General features: G+C 35.4%; 1 pseudogene; it reads left to right on the top strand.

Moving 5' to 3' along the window:
* The first annotated feature begins 252 nt into the window (after window positions 1–252).
* On the top strand, window positions 253–11,147 carry LOC122747873 (annotated as a pseudogene).
* The last annotated feature ends 4,492 nt before the right edge of the window (window positions 11,148–15,639 follow it).

Below are 15,639 nucleotides of genomic sequence, written 5' to 3'. Positions count from 1 at the left end.
ATTTTTATGGAAAATTATTGTGCTATATCAGAAATGACAGGCAGCTAGGTAGTCCCATGTAATGAATAACAAACCTGCAGCCAGGGAGATTGGAATTAAAATCCTACTGCAGACACTTAGTACTTATGTGATCTTGGGAAAATCACTTAACCCTCAATTTCTTCATTCATAAAATGAGGTGGAGAAGAATAAGGCAAATCAGTCCAGTATCTTTGATAAGAAACCTCAAAAGTGCTCACAAAAGGGTAAGACATGACTGAAATGCCTGAAACGCAACAGTAAGAAATGAGGAGGACGGTACTTTCAGAAAAACATGGGAAGACTTATGTGAACTGATGCAAAGTGAAATGACCAGAACCTAGAGAACCTTGTACACTGTTGCAGCAATAATATACAATAATCATTGATAAATGATTTGACTACTCTCAGGAATACAATGATTTAAGACAATTCCAAAGGACTTGTGATGAAAAATGCTATGTACCTCCAGGAAAATAACTGATGGAGTCTGAATGCATGCTGAAGCATAATTTTAAAAATTTTATTATTCTTTGGGTAGTTTTCTGTTTTCACTTTTTTTTTTTTTTGCAACTTGGCTAATATGAAAATGTTTTACGTGGTTGCACACATATAACCTAGGTCAAATCGCTTGTCTTCTCAAATAGCGTTGAAAGGAGGGAAGGAGAGAATATGGAATTAAAAGTTCTTAAAATTAATTTTAAAATGTATGTTCATAAATAATGAAGAAAAATAAATAACATGATAAATTTATCAAAGAATTGCTACTTCTTTAGTGACTGGAGCTCACAAATTTGTAGTGTATTGAAACATGCACTGAACTAGCAATAGTGTATACTAATTTGAACATGAGATCTTGTGTCTCTTTTCCTAGTTTTCTCATCTGTAAGAGATTAGATTATCTCTAAGAATCCTTTAAATTTAAAATTTCTGTTACTTTTAATGTACTAGTGGGTGGGAAGATAAAGAAGTGTATAATATTTTCTTATCAAATAGCATTTATATTAGAAAGTATATGTTTATTTATATATACATATACATTCTCTATATAGACACATATATACTATACACACACACACATATGTGTGTGTGTATTCATTCTAGAATGCTAAGGCCACTGAACAGTATATGACATTCTTTAAAAGTGTAATTGTATATTTTCTCTCTTTACTGCAAAATAGAATCCTAAAAGCTCTGAAAGAGGAAGAGATTCTATGTGTCATCTTATTTAACCCCCTCCTTTTATGGATGAGGACACTACTGAATCAGAGAGGTTAGATGATTTTCCCAAGGATACAATACTAGTAAATGTTGGATCAAGGTCTCAACCTCAATTCTTTTGATTCCAACTACAATGTTCTTTCTAGCTGGCAGGGGTTATTTTTTGCACATATTGTATACAAGGCTTGATGCAATGTGTGTCAGATGAATGCATAAGATCCATTTCTGGCTCCATGTTAATTAGTCTGAAAATCCCAAAAGGGAAGCCTCTTGTTTGGTTTGCTAATTTTGGAACCATATAAATAATCTGGGTAGTAACATGAGAAAATCTACAGTATAGAAAAATGCATATGCATGTAACCCGTGAACAAACCCTTTAATAGTCTCATTGGTCAGTTTTGGATTCAGAGAAAATAAAACATATATGTGTGCAGATGAGAAAAAGGAATATTATGGAATATAGATTTCATAATAATCATGTTTAAAATAATTTAATAGACTATATGGGTTCTTTAAAAACTCATACACGTGACAATCCAGTAGCACTAAGGAATTAAATTTGGGAGAAAATTTAAAGTTAATTCTCTCAAATTACATCTTCGATTTTTTTTTGAGAACAACTCTTCTAATTTCAGGTCCCTCCCCTCCATACTTGCAATTGTTTTAAACAAAACATTAAAGATGAGAAAAATCACATTTGTAAATGGCCCACACATGCATTGTTTCAAAGATGGGCTTTGTATGAGAAATTGATATACAGATGGATATTTACCAAGTGCTGTACATGTAACAGATGTTGCATAGTTTGTCAAATTAAGTTCAGTAACTCATTTGGCGGTACATTCATAATTAAGAGTCAGGAAGTTTCATTTCATCCCTATGTCCATCTCCCAGCTGTTCCTGCTATCTATTTCAGACTGAATGAGTAGGTACTTTGTAACTATCCAGGAAGGAGAAGTCCATGTGTCCTAAAACTTAGCCCTAGGAAGGAGAAGAGATAAATGGCTTTCCTTAAGAAATCCATTCTTTACCTCCCAAACCACATGAGTCTTAGAAATTCTTGGTTTCAAAAATCATTATCTTCATGCTTATGAGTGAACAGGTGGGCTTTAATTTTTTTCAAGCAATATATCCTCCAAAAATACATTTCATATGAATGCCCTTAATGTAGCTCATCCCACTAGGATTTGTATATTCTCTAAAATTCCTTTTACATTTAGATTGTCTTTAAGGATAGCAGTTCTCAGTAGGAGTTAAAATGAGTAAATCTGATGTAACCACACAAGAAAAAGCTAAAATTTTATAATGTGCCTGATCAAAAAACCTATGTTGTGAAAATGGAATCCTACAGACCTTGTCAAGGGTACACACAGAATATTAGTGTTTCTTTCTGCTTTTGAAATATTAAAAAACTTTATGTTCAAGCAACCCCAAATGATTAAGATTTCACACTTTCACAAAGCATATCACACAGAGGGAGTTTAAATCATTGCAATAAGTAATATGCCTGAGGTTATTCTAGCAGCCAGGCTAAACATAAATCCTAGTGCTTAAGTAAGTGGTAAAGGGTGCTATTGCCCCTTTGCTTTTGGCTACTCGACTCAGCTTTCCATTGATAGAGTTGGGGTTAAGGGTTTATCACCTTCTTTCCTTTCTACCTACTATAATTCTGAAGAAATTGATAATACAAAGAAAGGAACAGAACTCTCATGGGAGAGGATCATGAGGCCACAAATTTGACAAGGGATGGACTTGAGAGGCTCACTAAGTCTAAGGAACTCATCTTAAAAGTGAGGGAATAAGGGCAGCTAGTTGGCACAGTGGATAAAACACGAGCCCTGGATTCAGGAGGACCTGAGTTCAAATCTGGCCTCAGACACTTGATACTTACGAGCTGTGACCCTGGGCAAGTCACCTAACCCTCACTGCCCCACCAAAAAAAAAAAATGAGGGAATGAAGTGGTGGAGCCAAGATGGCAGAGGAAAGGCAGTTACTTTACTGAGCTCTCCCCAAGACCCCTCCAAATACCTTCAAATAATGCAGCAGAACCCACAAAAATATAGGGTGAAATAATTTTCCAGGCAAAGACAACTTAAAAGGCCAGAAGAAAAGGTCTGTTTTAGCAGGGTGACAGTGGAACATAGCCTAGTGCAGGCCATGTCACCACAGACCCAGCTACAGTGCAGACACAGCCACAGCAAACCAGCTGCAGGCCTTGGGAGACTCTGAATCATCACCAGCAGGTACTGTTTCTGGAACTCAGCTCATAGATGATAAGGGGGTCAAAAAATTGGCCATAAGATTACAGGGATCTCTTTGTGAGCACTGAGGCAGGACTATTTTTTTTTTTTGGTCATACTCAGATACAGGTAACAGTCCTGGATAGTGGTCACAATTTGGGGAGGAGCAAAAGCACACCAGAGCTTACAGCCACAATGGAAAGGGATTCTCTTCATAGTTCCAGGGCAGAAAAGCAGGCCTCTTGTTGCTTGCAGACCAGAGCACAGGCCAGGAGAGTAGTAAACATACATCTCCTTAAATCATACCACCTTGGAAAAACTAAAAACTTAAAAATACCTAGAAATATCTCTGAAAACATCTACACAAAATGCACAAAGCTTGGGATGGTGCACCTTCCACCCTGGAAGCAGTAACCCACTTTAACAAAGAGTTAAAAGTCAAGAAATAGGCTAGGAAAATGAGCAAACAGAAAAAAATGTTGACCCTAGAAATTTTCTATGGTGATCAGGGAGATGAAAATACACCTCAGAGGGCAGCTAGGTGGCACAGTGGTTAAAAGCACTGGCCCTGGATTCAGGAGTACCTGAGTTCAAATCCAGCCTCAGACACTTGACACTTACTCACTGTGTGACCTTGGGCAACTCACTTAACCCTAACTGCCTTGCCAAAAAAAAAGTACACCCTCAGAAAAAGATAACAAAGTCATAACTCCTACATCCAAAGCTTCCAAGACAAATATGAATTAGTCTCAGGACATAGAAGGGTTCAAAATGGACTTTGAAAAAGAAGTAAGAGAGGTAGAGGCAAAAATGGAAAGAGAAATGAGAGTAATGAAAGAAAATCATGAATAAAAGTCAAAAGCTTGGTAAAGGAGACATAAAACTGAAAAAATAACACCTTAAAAATATTCTAGGCCAAATGGTAAAAGAGACAAAAAGCCAGTGAGGAAAAGAATGCCTTGAAAAACTGAATTGGCCAAAATGAAAAGGTGGTACAAAAGCTCTCTGAAGAAAATAACTCCTTAAAAATTAGGATTGAACTAATGCAATCTAATGACTTTATGAGAAATTAAGAAACAATAAAGCAAAATTAAAAAAATATAAAAATAGAGGGCAATGTGAAATATCTCCTTGGAAAAACAACTGACCTGGAAAATAGATCTAGGAGAGATAATTTGAAAATTACTGGACTACTTGAAAGCCACGATAAAAAAAGAGCATAGATCACATCTTCTAAGGAATTGTCAGGGAAAATTGCCCTGATATTCTAAAACTAGAAGATAAAATAGAAATTGAAAGAATCCACCAATAACCTCCTGAAAGATATCCCAAAATGAAAAACTCCCAGGAATATCATAGCCAAATTCCAGAGCTCTGAGGTCAAGGAAAAAGTATTAAAAGCAGCCAGAAATATACAATTCAAATATTGTGCATCCCTAGTTAGTATAACACATGATTTAGCAGTTTATACATTAAAGTATAAGAGGGCTTGTAATATGATATTCTGGAGGGCAAAGGAACTGGGATTACAACCTAGAATCACCTACCCAGAAAAACTGAGTATAATATTTCTGGAGAAAAATGGGAATTCAATGAATTAGAGGACTTTCAAGCATTATTCAAGAAAAGACCTGATCTGAATAGAAAATTTGACTTTCTAGTACAACACCCTAGAGAAGCATAAAAAAAGATCAATAAGAAAAAGAAACCATAAGGCATATTAAAAGCATAAACTGTTTACATTCCTATATGGGTAGATGATATTTGTAACTCATAAGAACTTTCTTATTATTTGGGCAGGTGAATGGAGTGTATTTAAACAGAGTGCCCAGGTGTGAGTTGAATATGAAGGAATGATATCTTTTAAAATAATAAAATTAATGGGTGAGAGAGGAATGAGCTGAGAGAAAGGGAAAGGGAGAGGTGGAATGGGGTAAAGTACCTCTTATAAAAGAAGCAAGAAAAAGCTTATGGAGTAGAGGGGAAAATTGGGGAAGTTCTGGGGAGTTAGTGAACCTTACTCTCATCAGAAGTGTCTCAAAGAGGGAATAACATACACACTCAATTAGGTATAGTAATCTATCTTTCCCTGCAGGAAAGTAGTAGGGGGAAGGGATAAGGGGGAGGGAGAGGTAACAGAAGGGAGACCAGATTAGGAGAGGGGTAGTCAGAAGCAAGACACCTTTGAGGAGGGAAAGGGTGAAAGGAGATAAAGAATTTATTAAATGACATGGGGAGGGAGTAGGGTGGAGCAAAATTCAGTTAGCAATACTAACTGTGAAAGGATAAGCAGAATGCTCTCAGACAAAAAAAAATGGAAAGACTTACATGAGCTGATGCAAAGTGAGATGTACTATATACAAAGTAACAGCAATATTTTAAGATGATCAGCTTTGAATGACTTTGCTATTCTCAGCGATGCAATGATCCAAGACAACTCTGAGGGACTTATAAAAAATGTGATTCATCTCCAGAGAAAGAAATGATAGTGTCTAAATACATACTGAATCATTAAAATAAATGTGAGGGAATTTAGGTACAGAGATATTAAGTAACTTGCCCCAACAGTAATTATCTGAAGGAGGATTTGAATTCAAGTCTTTGTGTTTTCAATTGAATACCCAAATAAATTATCATATGGTAGGCAGTTTATTAGGTCATAACCTAATGATGTTGAGGGTAGGTATAAACTATTCTCCTCTGCTTCTACTATAAGTTCTAGAGAATTAGGAAACACTTATGGAAAATAGTTCAGTAAATTATTGCTTCCTAACTCAAAAATCAAGGAAACAACAGTACTGAAACATAATTTTATTCTATTACAGAAGGTAACAACTGTCACTTGTACATCAATAGCTCTGTGATCAAATTGATGAAAATATTCTTTATATTTGTAAAGATGTGAGTTCTCATCCTGTGAAAATCTTTTCCACGTTTTCCTATAGATCCCCTACAGAGGAATGACCAAGAATATCTTACGTAAAATGAAAGAGTATATTCATTTTTACCAAAGAAATGACAGTTTTTTGACTGATCACATAAGAGACAATAGTTTTTTTTCTATTTTTTCTTATATTGATTTCAAAGGATTTAAACATACGTATGCATATAAAGAAATATGCATTCAAGCACACATATACAAATACTCCAAAAAGTATTATTTCATTATTGTTATGCCTTTCACATGTATAAATTACAATTTTTCTATTTCAGAGTGGTTAGTTAGTGTGCTGGATTATGTACAGAAAGGTTCATTATGGGAAGGTCAGACACTTAGAGATGAGCACCTATTATTATACCATGGCATTTTGGGTTGAAAGGGCCTCAATTTCCAATCTAACCAATTCTCCAAAAGGTATCACCAGTACAATATATGGCATGATTGATAATCAAGCTCTTAAGTGAAGACTTCTAAGAAAAAGAAATCCATTCATTCCTGAAGCAGTCCATTCTACCTTGAAATAGCTCAAATTTTAAGGAAATGTTGTTGTTTTCCTGATATGAAATTTAAATATCCTCTTTCCAACTTTGACCCAGCATTCCTCATGGCCCCTTTGGGGCCAGAGAAATCAAATATAATTCTTATTTCAAATGATAAACTTCAAAATGCTTGAAGACATTATCATGACTTCTTTTCTAATAACTAACTCTACCTAGTTTTTTAGATAGTCATCATCTTACACATAACTGGGTGATTTAATCATATTAGCTGCACTCTAGTGGACATTTTCCAGATTTTCAATATTCTTCCTAAGGCTTTGATACAGAGAACCAAACATGTAATATGACCAAAGCAGAGTAAAATGGGACAGTAATTTCTATGTTCCTGGAATTCATGGTTTCTTAATACAGCCCATGATCACATGCAAGGGGATTATATTGTTTCTTCCTGGCCCTGGAGTATAATACTAGGAGCAATAGGCTGGCTTTAGGCTATGATGAAATTACCACCACTGGAAGCTTTCATCCAAGAGATGCTTGGTTGTTTGTCAGGAATATTGCAGAGAAGACTCCTGTTCAGGAAAAGGTAGAATAAATAATGTTTAAGGCCAATTCAAATGCTAAAGAGAAAGAAAAGAGTCAAGAAGACTGAGAGGAAAAGAAACAGAAAATGACAAAAAAGGGAAGAATATGCAAAATAATCAAGAAATGTAGATGATAGATAATAACAAGCACTGTGGTTTGATGAAAGTAGAGCTATGATTGCAGGATGAGGAAGTTGTTCTGTCTTTCTTTTTTTTTTTTTTCTTATAAAGCTTCAGCAATTAAGATCAGCAGAGTCCAGGGTCATCACAAATCCCTCTGACTATGGTCCTCTTCTCCCACTGGTTAGTTCTTTTCAGAACCTCCATTTTAGGAAAGAGCTGAGGCCAAATCTACTATATTCTATGGATTTTGTTGCCATGCCTCTGTGAAGGTAGCTCCTTTATCACTTCCCAATTTGCTGATATGTGTTGCCATTCCCCATTAGAATGTAAGCTTAATGGAGCCACTGCTATTCTTCTTGCTTTTCTATTTATCCCCAGACCAGAGTACATTTATTTCCATGTTATAAAAACTGAATAACAGTTCTTGGTGATAGTGGGCATTGTAGTTGTGGTTGTCATTATTGCTGTTGTGGTGATTTTTGAGTCAAGAAAGACATGGATTTGAATATAGCCTTGGATGCTTTCTATATAAACCATTATAAGTCATCTAACCTCTCTCAGTCTCATATTCATGTTCCAGTTTCTCATATTCACAATGGTACTTGCTATACCTACTACACAATTAATACTTGCTATACCTACTACACAACATTGTTATGAGGATCAAATGAATTAATATATGAAAATATTCAAAGGACTGTATAAGTGTTGTTTATTGGAAAGAGGACAGAGCCAGAAATTTAAATCTTTGATGGTCCTCCCTAATGCCAGCTGTCTGGTTATTTTATGTTACGGCTAAGTTTATACACATAGGCAGAATATCAAGTAAAGTTTTATAACCCTGATATTATTCCATGAATCTACAAAGTTGACTAGGAATTTGGCAGTATTCCCTGACATTACAGGAAAATATAGCTCAAGTGACCCTGGGAGTAACACTGGAGGTAGACTTTGTTTCTAGTGCTTAGGTTATCAGACATCCATTAAACAGTTAGAACTAGTGATATAAAATTAAGTCAAGCGATAAAGTGCTATGTTAGCACTTCCAGAAATAATTCCTCATTGTCTGCAAATCAGCAGTCCTAATCGTGAATTCTGAGAACGCATTGCTGAAAGTAAGCAGCTAAAACTTTCCAAAGTGAAGATCTGTGGTGTAGGGGATAGCGTTCTGGGGTTGCCCCAGGGAGATGAGTAGAAAGTGTTCACAGGTTGATAGCACCTGCCAACTCAAATTTTGCAGCTTGCCTTGCTTCCAGAGGGCAAGATCTTTTAAATGTTAGCAAGGACAATGCCTTCCAATGGGAATTAACTTCTCAAACAGAAAAAGGATGTGATGGCCTACTCTGGGCTATTATAATCAGATGAGATTTTAAGAAATAATATATTTTTTTAAAAGTTTGAGACAATGGTGCATAAAGTGCCACTCAAGCAGGGTACCAGTAATATATGTGCTAAGCATGTGTGTATGTTTTATGGAACAACTTAATTTGTTATTTATTTTTTTTAAATATTGCCATAAAAGTTGACAATAGACATCTCTAATGCTATCTTTGGCAAACTGAACATGAAACACTAAGGGTCATATACACTAATGGAAATGTCTTTCATTTTGACAGGCTTAAAGTATTCTGTGCTTTAAACTATACTTAACTGTGATTATTCAGTTTTGGTAAAGTTGAGGTTAACTCATCAGTGAAGGAAGCATATCTGTAGTTTTACACTTTGTCTTATTTTCCCCTTAGTTTATCAAAAGCAAATGATTGAAAAAAAGGAACTGAGAACAAAATCAATTCAATTCAATTCATGATTTAGTAGAAATTGTACAGAGGAAACTTAGTGAGATTTCCAGTTGAAGTAGAAATTGGAACATAAGTAAAGGAGTCCAGATCCTCCCTAAGCAACTAAAACAAAACATCTAAAAATACACCAGAAGGAACCATGGTAAAGAAAACCAAAGACAAATAATCTTTTGGCTATAATATGTATCATTCAGTCCAGGACTACATGAGAATACTGCCAGAAATTTGCAGAAGCTCTGAGCAGAGATAAGCAAGGGTTCATAAAAGGCATAGCTTTCACATAGCCTGGAGGATAGATAGGACTAGACCAGTGCCAAGAAGCCCATTGCCCAGGCAGTGTAAACCTAAGTCACAGCAACAGACATTGTCGATTATTACCCAGACAGCCCATGCCTGACTCAGCACCTAAGTAACCTATGTTAAATCTATAGTAGGGGAAAGGATTAGATTAATGCCAAGGTAGATAAGCATTCAAAACAATACATAAGTACAGAAGTAGATAAAGCAGTACTGGTGCCCAGGTAGTTTTTATGGCTGAATGACAGCAACACAAAGGATAGACCATTGATCAGATAGCATGGTATCAAGGTAGCCCATGCCTACTCCATAAGAAATGGAAAATGCTGGAGGGACACCTGAAAAGCACAGTGACTGGGATCTTATAGGTGATTTACTACCATAATCATCAACAACACCTGGTTGAGACCCATCCTGATCACAGGAACAAAATCTAGGTTATGAAATGTTAAAGGATAAGAAGATAGATAAAGAACTAAGGGCTAAGTTAAGTCACCACACATCAGAACCAAAGCAGAAATAGTCTTGAAAAGACTTGGGTCTAGTCTCAGCCACCATATATCTAAGACCAAGCAGAGCATGTCTACATGAAACTAGAGCATGGGAGGGATCAGAATTTGATCCAAGGAAGAGTTAAATCAATCCAAAAACTGAGACTGGATATATGAATAAACAGAAGAAAATGCCAAACCCATTGAAAAAAAAGTAATGCAGCAGGAGAGAAACTCAAAAGTTAAGCCCAGAAGAACTGTTATTCCATAACAATGAAATGGAGCCTCAAAAAAAAAAAGCGTTGTCCTAAACACAACGACTATAAGAATTTCTAATATAAATGGAACATATATATATATATATATGCTGTTTAAAATGAAGTGAAGACACCTCCTACCTGTACCACTTCAACTATAACCACTGTGGGATGATGAGGCCAGCCTGCAAAGACCACTTTATACAGGACACATGTCTCTATGAGTGCTCCCCCAACTTGGTATCCTGGATCCAGTTGGTGTCCTCAAGTTGGAGAAAGGAACAGATCCTGAATGTTCCCCTGTGCAAGGAAGATTATAACCAGTGGTGGGAGGACTGCCAAACCTCCTATACCTGCAAAGAGAACCGACACAAAGGTTGGAATTGGATTCAGGGATTAACGAGGGCCCAGTTAAGGCTGTCTGTCACCCTTTCAACTTTTACTTTCCAACACCAGCCTCCCTATGTGAGAATATTTGGAGTCATTTTTACAAACCAAGCTCTTTTGGCTTGGGGCAGTGGCAAATGTATTCAGATGTGGTTTGACCTAGCCCAGGGAAACCCCAATGAAGCTGTGGCTACATACTATGCTTTTGGCTCTGACCCAGGCATCTTCATTTGGAAGGCCAGTTTCCCCTTCTTGATTTTGACACTGCTGTTGCTTCTCTGGGCTTAACCCTTATCAGGAAAGAAATCTCACCAATCTACATGTAAAACCATAGACAAAATTACTCCCAGTGTGAGACCCTTAGACTCTAGCTTCCTGAATGACACAGCCTGGCTCTCCTGATACCCTGGCTTCCTCCCAATCTGGATTCTTCACCCTCAAACCTCATCTGGAAACCTCCAACCCCCTACACATTGGATTTCACAGACCACAAACTACTACTGAGTGAGGCAGGGAGGGAGTTCCTTCCTTTCTCCCCACTTTTAAATGACTCCAGCTCCAGTCTCCTACCTTTTACTCTACATAGCAAAACCCACCCTTTTCCTTCTTCCTTCTTTTCTTTAGGGGAAATTAAATACTGTTTCTGCCCCCTCTAAAGTGAAATCATCCTTAACATTACTCCTTTCAAGTAGGGATTATTTCATTGATTATATTTGTATCCCTACTACCCAGTCCATATATACTTAATAAGATTAATAAATGTTGATTGATCAAAAAAAAATGAAGTGAAACCAATGGAAGAGAGAATACAAAGGGTAAGTGATAGGTTAAAAATAAAGTGGTTAAGCTTTACCCAAAAAATAGACTCCTACATTGTACAATAAACCAATCAGAAAAGTATGACTCCATAAGAAATCCAGAAATATTTAAAAAATCAGAGTATTGAAAATATGAAGTATTTCTCATCAAAAATAAATGACAAGGAAGTAATTAATGAAAAACTATTCGAAGAAGAAACTTGCTTCAAACCTATGTCTCAAAAATGAAAATGATACTGTATCCCAAGACATCACAAGTTAAAACTGTGCTTATCTATTAGAATTAGAAGAGAAATGGAAAACAGAAAGAATTCACCATTCCTCTCCTGGGGAGAGTGGGGGGTTGGGGGGAAGCTAAATTATCATAGTCCAAATCAACACCTTTTAAGTCAATGTAAAAATACTGTAATCAAAACTAAATAGTCAAACTATTAAGGAAACAAGGTCAGAACCAAATAAAACTGGGTAGTTACCACAATAAAGATAAGTAAATATTGGAATATGTTATTTCAAAAGCCAAAAGGCAAAGGCTTGAAACTGAGAATAACTTACCCCAAAGAACAAAGGCTAACCCTAAATGGAAAACATAAAAGTAATCTTCAGTGAATCAAGGACATTCAAGATTTTCTGATTTATAAAAAAATATATGAAGTTGATTAAAAACTTTAAAATGGAACAATAGAAGTCAAGAGCATACTGAAAAAAGAGTACATTTCATATTTGAAATGGGACATATGATGATAAAATTATAATATTTTTATGGTAGGAAAAAATCATCCCTTTTTAACCCTTATATTTAGGCCCCTAACAGGGCCTGAAGGGAGTTAAATCAAAATTATGAAGGACCTGGGGGTGATTTTATTTTGATTGTTTTAAGGGAAGAAATATAAGGGAAAGGAAAAGAAATATACATCAGCAACAAGGGAAGGAAGGAGTAAAACCTAGTGTTTCACATAATTAAGATGCAAAAGACAAAGAGAATGCATTTGTGGAAGAATTGAAGCAAAAAAATACATATACCTCACTTTGATTTGAACTACATAAAAAAAGATGGAAGAGCTTCTCTCTATATCTCTCTTCTTATCTCTGTCTTTGGATGTCTCTGTCTTTGACTTTGTCTCTCTGTCTCTGTATTTCCCATATGCAGAGTTTGCTGTAGAAATAAATTATACTTAACTGGGCTATAGGCAGCAAAAGGAAGAGGGGAGATCAAGTGTAAGATTAAACATAGGATTAGTAGAGGAGTAGTCATAAGCAAAACAATATCCATCATCAAAAAGAAAATTGGAAAGGGGTTGGTGAGATTAAAAATAAAGAAAAATAAAACTTTATGGAGAAAGAAAAGGGGGAGCATAAGAATAGAGAAGCAGAAACAGATCCTTTCAATCATTGCATAATTGGGCTAAAAAATACCTTATCTCACACCACCTTTTTGCACGTTGTAAAGAGGAGGGCTAAGTTTATAAAAAGATACAATGGAGATAAATTTATAAAAATTATAATCATAAAGGTAAATGAGATAAACTTTCCCATTAAATGAAAGAAGATAGCAGAATGAAAGATAGCAGGATGAATTAGAAAGAATAATCTAACAATAAGTTGCTTACTTGAAACACATTAGCAATATTAAGATTCACAAAGAGCTAAATAAGAGGTTAGAACAAAATCTATTATGCTTCAAGTGAACTCAAAAAAATAGTAGAGTAATCATAATTTCAGATCAGACAGCAATAATGAGAAATAATGAAAAAGAGAAAAGTAGGGAAATTACATTATGCTTTAAGGAACCATAGATAATGAATCAATATCAATACATAATACATATGAACTGAATTAGCATCTGAATACTTAAAGAAACCATTACTCAAAATTGCAAGGAGAAATAACCCATAAATTGGGGCTATAATCTGAAATCATAAACGGTATGGCACTAGTGGAGGAAAAAAAACCTCTGAACACATAGTTCAAAGAATTCAGGTACAATTCCCACCTTTGTCTTGAAACAAATGTGTGTGTCTGTAATTTAATCCTCTATAAAATGAAGTCCTTGGACTAATAAATTTCAAGGAAATTCTAGTTTTTAATACATTGTTATATGACATCTAGTTGACATTTTTTTCACTTCTTTTCTAAACTACTAGACTTAGTCAAAAATTATTATTAATTAGTATGTGTCAGGCTTTATGCTAATCTCTAGTGATACAATTTCATAAATTTGGTCATTTGTGTCAGTACTTCCAGTTCCTCCATTCTCCAACACATTCTCCAAAATCACATCTAGATAATTTTCCTAAAGGACACAACTGATCATATAATTTTCCTATTCAAAAATGTTTTCCAGTACCTATAATATTAATATACCTACCATAATGTCTACCATAACACCTCCAATGCCTGCCATAATATCACCATCCAGCATTTATTTAGTGCTTTAAGGTTTACAAAGTGTTGGACATACATTATCTTAATTGGTCATCACAACAGCCTTATGTGGTAGGTACTTTTATTATATCTGTTATACCGATGAAGAAACTAAGGTGGAAAGAGATTGATTTGTCCAGACCCACATACCTAGTAATTGAGACAAGATTTTAGTTTGTCTTTCTTAGTCCAAATCCCACAGTCTATTCCCCTTTGCAACCTAGCAGAATAATGTCATCTCTTTGACTATCATTAATATCCTTACACATTCTACTTATACCTTCAGGCTTGCTTTATTCTACTATCTTCCCAAACTCTACATTTTATTTGAATTCCATCTTATTTGTTCACAGAACTCAGCAATCTACCTTCTTGTTACCACCTGCATACATTCTCATAAACTTCCATGATTGCAATAGACTCCCTCTGCATCTTTTATATTAACAATCCTTGGGGGCGGCTTGGTGGCACAGTGGATAAAGCACTGGCCCTGGATTCAGTAGTACCTGAATTCAAGTCCAGCCTCAGACACTTGACACTTACTAGCTGTGTGACTGGGGGCAAGTCACTTAACCCCCATTGACCCACAAAAAAACAAAAAACAAACAAACAAAAAACAATCCTTGTCTTCCCGTTTTGGGTGCCTCCTCTTCAGTGAAGTCTTCTCTGACTTCCACCCTAAAAAAATTGGTGCTTAATCCTTTCTCAATCTAATCTGTACTCTATACTTTTGAATTTTGTATTTGGCACAAAAGAATTCAAACTACATGGGGATAGTGACTTTGCAGGGGTAATTTCTATAGACTTAGCATACTACTTACTAGTATCTAATAAATATTTCTTAAACTGAATCGAAGTGTTAAATTTAACTATGGTACAAGAATATCTCCTCCTACTACCTCTTCATTCTATGAATAAATGCTATTTATATTTGTGAAAAGATAGCCTAATCATATAAGCAAATTTCTCCTTTCTGATCATAGGCTATACTGTATAAATAAAAGAGCCATTTTCTTACATTCCTATATTCCTATGTATTCCTAAAACGATTATGTCCTTGTTTCAAGCAAATCTTCCTTAGCAGCATCGCCAATATTCAAACAGATTGTTGGTACTGGTATGAAGAAAAAATATTTTGCATTTAAAGCAATGCAAAAATATTTTGCATTTAAAGCAATGCAAAAAAAAAGCAGTGCAAGTATAAAGACATTTTATACAATTACAAGCATTCTGAAATGACAGTGTTGGTATGCTGATGCCAGCTGAGTTTATAGAATTACTTTCTCTGACTGCAATGTGGTCTATTACTAGCACTAGAAAATAGTATCCTTAATATGTCTTGCTAAGTGTTTTAATTTAAAAGAGTAATATAGCTCAGAAAATCATTGTTTAAAAAATTAAAACATTTTAATTAATTTTTTCTCTCAAAAGGCAATTTTTATTTTCTTTGTCAGAATGATTTGGAGAGTGTAAAATTGACTGAAAAGCCTCAGATTGCCCAACTTTCAGAACAAGGTTCCAAAAGAATAATGAAGCTTCCA

Source organism: Dromiciops gliroides, chromosome 3, assembly GCF_019393635.1.
Source record: "Dromiciops gliroides isolate mDroGli1 chromosome 3, mDroGli1.pri, whole genome shotgun sequence".
Taxonomy (NCBI): Eukaryota; Metazoa; Chordata; class Mammalia; order Microbiotheria; family Microbiotheriidae; genus Dromiciops; species Dromiciops gliroides.
This window is presented reverse-complemented; position numbering and strand designations above follow the sequence as displayed.